General features: G+C 37.6%; 1 pseudogene; it reads right to left on the reverse strand.

Annotated features, from left to right (window-relative positions):
• Positions 1–7,767: 7,767 nt before the first annotated feature.
• Positions 7,768–9,227, reverse strand: LOC148677962 (uncharacterized; annotated as a pseudogene).
• Positions 9,228–11,825: the final 2,598 nt, after the last annotated feature.

Here is an 11,825-nt window from a genome sequence, read left to right on the forward strand (position 1 = left end):
ATCAGAACCACGGTCTCTGCCGCTACAGTGTTCAGAGCTAAAAGGCATCTAACACAAGAGTTTTGAAAGTTGATCTTTTTTATTAGCTGATCGGCGTAAATGTAAAGTACTAAAATAACTTTTCTAGGTCAAGGAATAAGCATCTGCCAGTCACACTAGATACTAATGAATTATGTTACTCACTTCCTACTGTGTTTTACCTTAAAACTGTTTGAATCCTTATTGTACACTAAGTATAGAATGAAACGTCACTCTATGCTTGTATGCACAGTTACTGTATATACAGATTTTGGGGATTGATTAAATGTTACTTCATTTTTTCAATGTTTCATGTCTGACAGTAATACGTTAATGTTAGTTTTGCATCAAAGCTAAATTGTCTTTGTAGGAAAAACATTGCTCAGGCACAGGTGATTTAAGCTGTTAAGTGTTAAGCTTGGTGAAACTCAAAAAACAAGCAAAGGTCCCAATATGTACCACTTATCAATAAACAAATCCACACTATGTTTCTCATCATCTGGGGTGTTCATAGTTGTCCATACATTTCCAATTGTCCCATACGTTTTAGCCGACTACAGTCCGTTGATGATAGGCCATGAAGGTAGAGACCACAAGTCATGTCACTTCACCAAAATTGAAGGGTAGGGCAGAGTGTGATGGTGTGGGTCAGGAGAATCTAGTCACGACAGAACATCACTTATAATGATTGATGGTAACCTAACTGTCAGAGGCTACATTGATCAACTCCTGCCATTCCTGCATATTTTTCCAGACATCGCAGCATTTCAGCACCTCAATTTTATTGTTGCTACTTATGTTTAGACATGGATGCACTACTCTCCAGGGATGAGCCCCATTGAACATCTGTGGGATGAGCTGGGACAATGTGTAACATCTAGGGTTCAGAGACCAGTGAACAGGCACATGCTTGTCCAGGCTCTAGTAGCAAATTTACAACCTGTAGTATCCGTCACAAATGTACAGACTATTTCTTCCAACAGTTGAATTCTATAATGCTGTGACTTTCACAGTAAACCTGTTAATGGCAAATGTTGATCAGTTTAATATCATTGCCAGTGCACTGTCTTGTCACTAAAATGTCATTGCACCAGCTGCAACACTGTCATTTAACTGATAACTTTGTAAATTGGGTTCAATTGAAAGTGCTGAATTTCTTTTCATAAACTGAATGAACTGTCTTAAGATAACAACAGTAACTTTCAATGTTTTCCAATGGAATGAAAGCTGATCTATTAAATTTGAAACCATTGCACTTCTTAATGTATAGAGGTTTAAACTCTTTCAAAAGAAAATACTTTAGCATACAGTGAAGGTGACTCTTTAATTTGATCAGTCTCTTTTATACCTTTTCTGCTAACTGTAGGATTGGATTTCATTACTGGGATGTATATGTAGTTCTAATACCACCTCTGTTGTTTTACTACAAAATATTATCACCGATGCATTGTTAAATGTTTCACTGTACATCCTGTGTCCTGCATCAGAGAATGACATTTATTGTCCTATTAGAGTCATATACCCAATTTATTTGGAAAATTCTCTTACATTTCAAATTAAACTTGTTTACAAACCAGACTGTTTATACGTTTGGTGGTTTGCTATGCTTTGTCTGACTTGAAATGATAAACCGTTATTTTGAATGATGGGCAGCGATACTGAAGAACAAGAACATATTTTTTGTATGCTGTGGTTTTTCTGCGTCAGTGACAATAGACAATGGAAGGTGCTGTACTTAAAAATTGCTAGATGTTCATTATGAGTGTTTATTGGATGCTTCTGCAGTTTACAACATACAGCTTCCTTTGGTTTAGTTGGTTTAGTAAGTATTATATTCTCATTACTGCTGCTAAAATGTTCCAGATTATACTATATTTGTCTGTGTTCAGTCTCTCTGTTCTTAAATTTAAAGTTTTTCTTTGGTGTGTATTTTATCATACCTTTGTTTTGTGCTCAGTTTGTTGCTGAAATACAAAAGATTGAAGTAATGAAGATTGAAATAAATATTAAGATAAAGGCTGAGCCTTGGTCATACAGTAGGAATTTCCATTTCCATTTTTCAATCTGGCCAGTCAGATTTTGTAAAAAAAAAAAATACTTTATTTTGTAAAGACCATAACTTTAATTGTCTTAGATGACTTGTGCTAAAGAAACTCTTTTGTCACGACACCAACTGCAGGTTTAGTTAGAATAATAAATTCATTACTTGTGCTTGAATGCCTTACACATGGACAGAACATATTGCAGGTGGGAATCGGGATGTTGTATTTGATATGATAAGATATGATAAAACATTATTGATCGAATTTCAATTTTGATGACTAATCCATGTTTGTTCCATACAGATAGTTATTATAACTAAAATATATTTTCCAATTATTTTGTATTTATTTTATAATTTTAGATTATTTTATGTATTCTTTCCATAAACAGAAACAGGTCAAATTTGACCAAAATAAAAATACAAACATTTTATTTGGGATAAAGAATGTCAGAAATAAATTATTATGCCTGAGAGAAAGTAGGAAAAATCAAGAAATTTACTTAAATTTACTTGTATCATAAACATTTTATACAATACTTAATAATACAACAGTTGTCTTAATAATAATACAATAGTAATAATACAATAGTAGCTGTCTGCATATTTGCCAAAAATTGGCAGAGGTTCTCCCATTTATTGGCTTTATTCTTACAGGTTTTGAAGTGTGTGGTTTCGAACGTTTCTTTGTGCATCGTTTACTAATTAAGGGTGAAGTTCTAGAATACTGTTTAGCACTGTTCCTCTTAAAACTATTTTGTGCTTTATCTTTAATCAATTTGTACAATCTTTTTTGTGGTTTTGAAAAGTCCACACACCTTGTATGTTACAGTTTTCAAGACAAACACTTCTTACAGTTTGGATAATTACACAAATGATAGGATCTAGAAAGTTAAAGGAGCAATTTCCATCTTAATGGTCTAAAGTTATTACAGCAGTATTTTTTTATCTTTAAGAACACTATCAATGTGCAAATGGCTAGATAATTTTATTATACGATACCAAATCTAATATCAACAAAATGTCTTCAACATCTGCGTGAGCAGAGCTACAGTAAAATACCTCAAAGAAAGTTACCATTAAAGCTATCACTAATTTAACTTTTAGCATCACCACTCACAATGTTTCCATCACTCAAGATCTTTATGACTTACTGTAACTTTCCTTTAAGACTTAAAAGCTAACTGTAGCATAGGGCTCTTGAATATGGGTTCATTTTCAAAGCGTTAAGATTTAGGAGAGCAGCTCGTATGAGATTACCGAGAGGGTCAAGAAGTTAAGGATGAGTAGATAATTAAATCGACATGATCTTATCCTTGTATTTTAAATGTGGTTTCAGTTTTAAATTGGCACTGGATATAACTATAACTCCTCAGTTGTAGTTAGGAAGGACATAAGAGATGTTGAAAAATGTTTCTTAACTTGTGATCACTTAAATTGGTTGTTAGACACAGAACTGCTGACAAACTCATGCAGACTAATTTCTTAAATATCCAACTACTTCAATTATCTATTGAATTTATCATTTCAGAAAGGGGAATTAGTTACATTTTGTTTATGGTTTGGCAAGATTCATGTTCCTCTTAGATAGAGACTTCATTTAATGTCGAAGTTGTGTTTTACATTGAGTAATTAATTTAGTTAATGGTGGTTAGGTCTTTTGTTAATCTTTTTTAGTGGGGTTCATATTGATATGCATTTAGTATTAGGCATAACAGTGCTTGTTATTCTAAATCAATTACCTTCTAAAGCAAGAAGCTCACTGCACCTCAAACTCTATTTAAAACAGTTGAAGAAAATTAAGAGCATTTATTTCTACTTGTGGTTACAAATGTACCTTGATATAATTCAAGATGTTATAGTAATGCATTTAATAATTATTCATTATATTTTTCTTACATTATCTTTCTTACATTTATTACTAATGTAAGAAAAACGTAGTATTTTCAGTTTACAATATATAAATGTAACCCTGTAAAAAATGTAAATGTTATTTCTATTATTAACTGAGAAGACAACCGTGTTTGTGACATCTTACAATATAACACCCAAGATATATTAATGCATTTATTTATTTGTTTTTTTTCTTAGCTGCAGAGGGAAAATTTATTGTCACTCAGTCTCCTGAGCGTATACATGCTGTTGAGGGGGGATCAGTTCAGCTGCTCTGCTCTTGGAAAATGCAAGATGCTGTCCAAGCAAAAGTTGAATGGAAGAAAACTGACCCATCACACCCTAAACAAACAGTTATGCTACAAAAAACAACCAGCATTGGTGAAGAGGATACCTCTGAATTCACGATCACCCAGGTCACTCTGAAAGATACTGGAACATATTGGTGCACGGTCACAGTCGAGATCCCTATTCTACTGAATGGGCAGGGAACAGGAACTGTGCTTTTTGTACAAAAAAGTGAAAAGATCCATGAAGGTAAGTAAAGCAGTTGTCTTTGTTTGATATTTCATAAAATAGAAAAAGTGTGTGAAGTTTTACATTAAAATCCAGAGATAATAAGACCAATACCAATAAAATTATGGGAATACCATTTTTACGTTATACAGAATATCATAAAAATAAACTTTTTTATGTAGTGCCTTTAAAAGTACAGTATCTTCTCAAAAACTTTATGGAAAAGTTAAAAAAACGCAAAAAAAAGAAAACGGTAACAAAGAGGGGATATGATAAAATCAGCACTAAGAAACACGGGGAATTAGAAATGCAAGGAGTGGACACAGAAACCAGTTCAATAAAATCTATTCTGAGCAAAAGTCTTCCGGAGTCTGGATCTGAATACACTCAGGGTAGGGAATAGAATCCTTGGGTATGGCATTTCAGAGCTCTGTGACATAGCAAGAGAAGGCTCTCTCTCCCACAGAGTGTAACCAAGCTTGGGGCACACACAGGAGACCAGAATCGGATGAATAAAGGTTGTGACGTGAGGATTAGGGAGATAAGTTATATTAATACCACCACTCTCTGCCATGGAATTGGATGACTCTTGTATAAGATCACTTTATTAGCCATATACAATTATTTGCATTAGGAATTTGTCTTTTCGCATACCCCAGCTTGCTCTCCATGAGACACACAGACAGGGAGAGAAGCTTGGGGTCAGAGCACAGGGTCAGCCATTGATACAGTGCCCCTGGACCAGCTGGGGTTAAGGGCCTTGTTCAGGGGCCCAACAGAGTAGGATTTCTCTGCCAGCCACAGGATTTGAACCAGCAACCTTCCAGCCACAGGTGCAGATCCTTAGCCACAGTGCCACCGCTCTGCCTCCTATAGGTGGACATTGTGAACATTTATGATATTTTGGAACATCTGGGGTAGAAGATTATACTTACATTTTATAGTTTACAGCAAATGTTACACATAGAAATTGGTTCCCTGTTTCAGATAAGATTGCTTTGACTAGGCAAAAATTGTGATGCTTCTTGGGGGTGACACATGGACATTCTCACAAGTAAAGTTCAGTAAGTACCAGACTAGCTCAATACCTCGGGACTAGACATTATTAGTACAGCACTTAGGCCAAATACAATAAAGCAAAGACTACCAGATAGTTCCCAAATGAATAATAGAACCGAGTCGATAGCATTGATTACAGCTAATGACTGCTGCCCTCCACGGTTAAGGAGACTAAATTAACCAATCAAACACTATAGACTAAGCAGGAGAGTTAAAAATACTAAAAATAAATCAAATAGGTAAACTACTTAAAGCTATGATTCTGTTATCTTTTAATTACAAAAATTAGCAGGATTTATTAAAAAAAAAAAACATTGATATGAAAACATTTAAAACATTTTCCAAGTGGTTCAAATTTGATTTGTATAAAGGCATAAAATATTATGAAATAGCCCCAGACAAATGTGATTACATTGCAAGTATCTAAAATAAAACCAATTAAATTAAACTAAGCTAGTCCATAATCCTGATTTTAGTAATTTTAGTAATTATTTAGTAAATAACATTGGTAGTAGCATTATTTATAATGATTTTAGATCCCAATTTATTTTCTCTTTTTAATTTGCCAACATGCGTTTTCATTTTCATGAGTTCATTGTTCCTTCTTACAATCCAGTATGATTTTTTTAGATATAGTAATGTCATGTGTCATAAAACAATACGTGATAGTATATTATACCTATGGTATGATTAATGACTTTCAGTCTAGTAATGTGCAAAATACACTACCAATCAAATTGACTCACCAGATAACAACACTTACAAAATATGGTTGGTCTGTTCTGCTTTAAGTAGTGCAATTTTAATAGTAGCATTATTTATAGTGATTTTAGATACTATTTTATTTTGCTGTTTTTCACCCAACAGCTAAGACACATTTCCTCAAATGAGGCTCCATTTTACCATACTAAACACAAAACAAAAAACACACAGTGATCTGTACAAACCTCCAACTTGTATGACAAAATTGAACACTCTACTCAAAAATGTTATCTTCAATCTAAATCAAACTTTGCCTTCAGATGGCAAACAAAAGCCATCAGATACATAGACACCACTGAATACCCATTAGGCACTGGGGAGATCTATTCAAAACACTACTATGAAAACCTGTTACTGCAATGATTCAGGGTCCATATGCTTTTTTCAGAACAACCTCTAAACATTTTGAACTTTGCAATTTCATGCTTCTGTAATCTACATAAATGAAATAACTGTGCAAGTAAAAGAACACAATGTCAAATTACAAACATTTCCCTGAATGTACAGGGCAGTAAACTGAAGTTGGATGAAAAAGTAAATGTAAAAATACATAATTCAAAAGCAAAGTACAGTAAAAATATTTCCCAAGTATTCAACTATGTAAAATAAGAAAAAAAAAGTTGCTATAAAGAGAGAAAAATCATATTTATTCTGCCTCAGCATCCTGTCTCTGGGCTGGATCAGGCCAGAGAATCTCATCTACATCACAGGCAATGTAAGTTCTGTCCAGGCCGCAGGGGAAGACCACCCCTGGCAAGACTCCAAGGTAACGTCCCCACAAGCCTCCTCCATTGGTTTTAAGGTTTAAGGTTTTCCCGCTCATATGGATTTCTGTCATATACCTTCCACCCCTATGCCGAGAAAAACGTCTCTATAGGGTTGAGGAATAGGGAATAGGGTGGAAGAAACAGGTTAGAGGATCTAGGATTGTCAGTGAACCAGTTGCACACAACAGCCATGAGGTGGAAGCTGACCGTCACACCCTCTGCAGCCAGAGGGCGCTCCTTCTCTGTTCTGTCTCTCATTTCCGGTTCTTTGCTGTCCTTCCGGTGTTTCTCTCTCTCTGGGACTATATATTTCCGGGTCTTTCATTCTGCCTTCGCTCAGCATTGACGTTCGGATGTCCTGAGACCCGCCTAGCACCAGGTCGCCCCACGTCCGCTACCCGAGGGCATAGGTTCCTAAACGGCATTTCCTGAACAGCTGAGCCCGGGCTAACCCCCGTCTCGCCGCTACGCATAGGGTCTTTTCGCTCTCCTGTCATTCCACCGTTCGTCCCTTCCGACATCTGCGACACTGATGTTGTCCCAAATAACAACGTAATAATAATAATTGCTTTGACTTGTATAGCGCTTTTCTGGACACTCCACTCAAAGCACTTTACAGATAATGGGGACTCTCCTCCACCACCACCAATGTGCAGCATCCATCTGGATGATGCGACGGCAGCCTTAGTGCGCCAGAATGCTCACCACACATCAGCTATTAGTGGGGAGGAGAGGCAGAGAGTAGCATGACTTCTCTGGCTGCCCCGGCTCCCTCAGCTCTTGTTGAAATAAATTATCCCGAAGACCATCGAGGAAAGCCAGCCGATGTGGTGTGTTATATTGGCCCAGGGTGGTATGGTGGTGGAGGACCCCCCGGTGGCTGATGGCGACACACAGTGTGACATTGCGTGGGACATCCACAATGGCCCGGTGGCTGATAATCTTCCGGCCTCTTCTCCTCTGTTTGGTGAAGTTAAATCCTGCCTCAATGAAGATGCACTCATGTGGGAGGGTCTCTGGCATCAAGCTCAGATATTCTCTTGGAAAGATTATGTATATTACGTAGAAATACAGTAAACCACTAAAAATATTACTATAGTAAAAGTACGCCATGATGGCCTGCGCTATAAACTGCTGAAATACATTATCCAAAAATATTGGATGAAGACTTTTGTACTTGGACATATTCCAAGTGCTGGTCTCTTTCTGAATTCCTTTCAAAAGGAACACGGTAGGCTTGTTTTGTTCGTATTCTGTTGTGTTGAAGGATGCAGTCCATTGTTGAAATGCTGATTTGGTCAATTCCTTGAAATATACCCTCATCTTCAATTATTTTGGTCTGAATTTCTCACCGACGAATGACATTGTTGGCTATGACCATGTTGACAATTGCAGTTTCCTGTTCTTCTGGAAATTGCCAAGGTCTGCCTCCATGAACTTGTTGTCTCTCAGTTCTGCAAAAATAGAATAAGAACTGCTCGGCTACAGTCATCCATTTTTACAAAATAATACAATTTCCAAGTTCATGTGATACAGTAGGTAGGTCCCTTTAGGCCATGAAGGCCCCATGGGGAATGGGGGACAAGGGCCACCATTTTTCTTTGACCATCTTACTCTGGAAGTGGAGGTGATCTGGTCAGCATCACACTCCGGCCAGCCTATTACCCCTAGAAGGATTAACCCCAGGTACTCATTTGGAAAGCAGACTGAGTGGACCTGGGAGCCGTCTGGAAGGAATTCGAGCAAGCTACATTGCTTGACCCTACCTGGGATTGAACCCAGAACCTTCGTACCCTTGCCGTCTGAGCTACCACGGCTTCTTTGTGATACAGTACAGTAATAATGTATTTCCCGCTCAGCTCCACACAGTATTACAGTACAGTAGAGCAAACAGGTAAGAGAGCAGAATACAGCACTGCAATGTTACAGTAGTTAACAGTAAATTACCTGTTTTGTTCTCTGAAGGTCCAGATTATAGATGCTACTGTGAAGTGGCTCAAATTTGGCTGTACTCTTTGCCCAGCTTCACTCATTATCATTCCATTGACAAGGACATGGTCAACTAAAGTAGCATGGATCTCATCAGATACAAATGTTCTCCTTCCTCTTCCACTTCCTCTCAGTTGTACTGTTCCTCTTACTTGAGCACTTTCTGCTTTGTTTGGATCCATTGTTCCAAAGCATATTAACTCACCTGTGGCCCTTTTTATACATCCTGAGTTTCTTCTTGGTGTGTGAACAATGTGGCTTATTAGTGTTTGCATCTTGAGAATGTTATGTTAATTGATTTCAGGTTGCGATGATATTGTGATGATTGTTGAATGCCAGTGCTTTCTAAATGAGCACATGGTGCAACCTGTGCTTTATGAGGAGATTTGTGTGTAGAGTTTTGCACAAAAGGTTAAACAAATCTGCAACTTGTGTGAAACCAGGTGAATATGTTTATAGTTTTGGGAAATGAGTCTTTCTTTTGGTAGCTGATGTAATAGTTTGAGATGTTTTGCTCATAGAACGATTTTTAGTGTCTAAATGATTGAGAAAAATTGTAATTAGAAAGCCATTACTGAATTGAAAAAAAAAGTGTTACATCCAGAAAAGACTGAAAGCGAAAAACCTTCCTAATGTATAAAATACTGTATATTACCTCATGTTAGGTATTATAGTAGGGATCACCTATTATAAGTCTTCTTCCTACTTTGAAAACAGCTCTTGTTTAAAGAATATGCAGACCATCAGCTTCATGCTAGGTAAGTATACTGGAACAAAAAAACAAGAACACTTGACAAAAATTAGCATCTGGCATCAGCCATGCTGCCTCACCCACATGGTCAAAACCACTTTCCCACTCACCGTCTTGTGAACTGCTGCACAAGCTGAATTGAAACTTGGCAGATTTCATGAACAACTTGTTTTTTATTTGTATTTTGCCCCTGAAAGTGTGCTGTACTCATTTTTACACCTGGGTCGTGGGTCATAAACCATTTTGAGAAACATGACCCAGCTGCCCTTGTTGTTGAGATACTAATGGATTTAGAGAAGGATACAAACAAACCCTGCAATGGACTGACATCCTGTCTAGGGTGTATTGTGCCCGTTGAATGCTGGGAGAGGCTCCAGCTGCTCCATCACCCTGGATCGGATAAAGCAGCTGGAAAATGGATGGAGGAATCCAAACAGAGCATATGTCATGGTATCTCAGCATCCTGACCCGGAAGCAGTGTGTCTAAGAACCTCTAAACCTTTACCTCTCTCCCCTTATTTTTCAAGCTCACTTACCCTCTATAAAAGGGGAGCCCCTTTCCCTCTTTCTCTCTCTTTTTTTTGCACCACCCCATTAGCCCTCCCTGTGCCTCCTTCCTAATCCTCCACTCCGTGGCTAGCACGCCTGTGTGCTACGAATGGGTAATAAAGTTAGTGAGCTGCAGTTACTGTCTCCTGCCTCTCTTCCTACACTGCTGCCTCTGCAAAGAAAACCTAGGAGGAATCACTGCAGTATATTTTGATTTTCAGACAGTTTTTATTAAGTTCTCCTCCCCACTGAAAGCTGGTATGTGAAGAGTGTTCTGGCACACTATGGCTGCCATTGCGTCATCCAGGTGGATGCTGCACATTGGTGGTGGTGGAGGGGAGTCCCCATTACCTGTAAAGTGCTTTGAGTGGAGTGTCCAGAAAAGCGCTATATGTGTAAGAAACTATTATTATTATTATTATTATTATTATTATTATTATTATTATTTTTATTATTAAACGTTTTATTCTCAAATTTCAGTTGGTAGGCTGTCAAGGTAAGGCATATACTTGGATTAAGAATTGGTTAATAGACAGGAAAAAGATATTACAGATAAGAGGTGAATCCTCAGATTGGTGTGATGTAATCAGTACAGTACCCCAGGGAACTGTATTAGGACACCTGATGATATTTATATCAGTGTTCAAGATTCTGGTATAGCCAGTTTGATGATGATACCAAAGTAGGAAACGTAATACCTGGAAACACTATGTAAGCGTCAAAGAACATTGAAAAGGGATTAGAACAGATTCAGGGCTGCCCAATCTTATGCATTTACATGCAGGAAGCAAAAACATAACTACAAACATAAAATAGGAAACGTCAAGCTTAAAGCAGATACTTGTGAGAAAGACCTATGTGTTTATATAAACAGATTTGCTATCATCTTCCTGGCATGGCTGGGCAGCAATAAAAAGGCAAACAAAATATTAGAATATGTTGTTAAAATAGTAAAAGGTTAATAAAGGGATGTTATGATACTGTATGTACAATGAAGTAGTAAAACTACATTTAGAATACTATGTAAAATTGTGTTCACCACAATACAAAAAGATATTGGTATGTAATCAGTCCAGAGAAGAGCAACCAATACATACTGGGCTCAAATTAATTCCTTTACAGGTAATGGGGACTCCCCTCCACCACCACCAATGTGCAGCATCCACCTGGATGATGCGACGGCAGCCATAGTGCGCCAGAACGCTCACTGCACATCAGCTATTAGTGGGGAGGAGAGCAGAGAGTAATGAAGCCAATTCATAGATGGAGATTATTAGGAGGCCATGATTGGTAAGGGCCAATGGAAAATTTGGCCAGGACACCAGGGTTACACCCCTACTCTTTTCGAGAAACGCCCTGGGATTTTTAATGACCACAGAAAGTCAAGACCTTGGTTTTACGTCTCATCCGAAGGACGGCGCCTGTTTACAGTATAGTGTCCCCGTCACTATACTGGGGCATTAGGACCCACATAGACTGC

Source organism: Lepisosteus platostomus, chromosome 1, assembly GCF_059453375.1.
Source record: "Lepisosteus platostomus isolate fLepPlt1 chromosome 1, fLepPlt1.hap1, whole genome shotgun sequence".
Lineage (NCBI taxonomy): Eukaryota > Metazoa > Chordata > Actinopteri > Semionotiformes > Lepisosteidae > Lepisosteus > Lepisosteus platostomus.